The sequence below is a fragment of the Bubalus bubalis genome, chromosome 18 (genome assembly GCF_019923935.1).
Source record: "Bubalus bubalis isolate 160015118507 breed Murrah chromosome 18, NDDB_SH_1, whole genome shotgun sequence".
NCBI classification, from domain to species: domain Eukaryota; kingdom Metazoa; phylum Chordata; class Mammalia; order Artiodactyla; family Bovidae; genus Bubalus; species Bubalus bubalis.
In genome coordinates, this window is record NC_059174.1 from 8556840 (window position 1) to 8558438 (window position 1599).

The 1599-nt window shown below is 34.6% G+C and overlaps 1 pseudogene; it reads right to left on the reverse strand.

Moving 5' to 3' along the window:
* Positions 1–723: 723 nt before the first annotated feature.
* Positions 724–1374, reverse strand: LOC102407688 (annotated as a pseudogene).
* Positions 1375–1599: the final 225 nt, after the last annotated feature.

Genomic DNA, 1599 nt, shown 5'->3' on the forward strand with positions numbered 1-1599 from the left:
CAGAAAGACTTAATCTTACATCATCATAGAGTTCAAAAGTGGCAGTATAGTGTGATGGCGCTGTAAACTGCCATCTGCTTCTCATAAGTCTCTTAAAACAAAGTTTGGAAAAATACTCAGTACCTCAGATATAATAACTAGCAAAAATATCTCCATTAACTACTTTTTGCCCAGAGTGATTAAGGACAGAAAAATAGGAATTCTTACTGCTTTATTATCTCATAAACTGCTAATAAACTCCTGTTAGAAGCTCTTTAGACATTACACAGTCATCTTGGTCTTCTGATTATATATATATATATATATTTATATATGCATATTTTCAAGTAAAGAAATATTTAACAGATGTAAACTATTTATTGATTATTTGGCAGCAAATGTTGTTAAAGTACTATCTTGTAGCATATCACTTTCAAGTTAAAATGTCAGAAACAAACCTCAATATTTATAATTATTTTAAGGAAAGTTATATAATGACACTTTAAGGCATAAATTCTTTTGGCTTAGCATTCTTAAAAGAATGATAATAGCAAAAGTGATGCAAAATCTTCAGTGTGATTATGATGAAGCTATATTTTACAAAAACATGGTGTAATATGCCAGTAATCCCATTCAATATCCTGGATTATTAGGTCCATTCAGAAGGGACTGATAATTTATACAGTCAAACTTTAAAATTTATGGATAAAGACAATCCAATGCTGCCAATGAGAAGTATATCTCTTAACATATACAACTTTTAGGCCATAGTTTTGAGGTCTGAAGTATCAAGTTGGTTTGATGAATTAGTTGGTTGGCACTTATGAACACATTTATTGCCTAGTCATCTTTAAAACAGGTTTTCAGAGTATCACTGAAACTTTTGGAGTACTTCACAGACCCTTTATTTTGGTGTTCAAGTGCCCTGTGGTTCTGGTATTGATATTTCTTGAAGACATTGATCGCTTTTTATCAAGAAGTTCTTTTACTGTACTTGCTATTTCCTTGACTGTCTGCAGAAACCTCACTCTGTCATTGGTCTCATCTGGGATCTTACTGAGAATTTGTTTAAGTGCTTGTGCCTTTTCATTTAGGTCTTGGAGTTCTGGCTCTGGTCGTTTAATCATATACTCTTCTACATCATCAGCTGTCATTTGAAGAAGGGACTCTGTGAAGCTGACTTCTACACTTTTTTGTTCCTAAAATTTTCATAATGATGTCTTGTATGAGTTATGGATTTTCTTTTTTCAGCTTTGATGAAAGCTACTCTCAGTGTCTGAGTTACAGACAGATTTACTCATTCTATCTCATTAAACACAGGATACATGACTGCATAGAGGGTCATAGAAACCACAGAAGTGGTCTCAGCTTCATCTCTTCCATTGTCATCCTCATTGAAAAGCCAACTCCTTAGGGAGACCACATTATGAAACTGCAACTGAATCATAGATCTCTGTCGACATTTGGCTCTTCCTTCTACAGTTCTCCTCGGCTACTGAGGCACTGACTTCACTTCCCACCTTTGGAGCCCTCTTCCTACCGCATTTTTATTTGATCATCTCTCAGTGGACATTTGGGTTGTTTCCGTGTCTTGGCTATTGTAAATAGTGCTGCTATGAA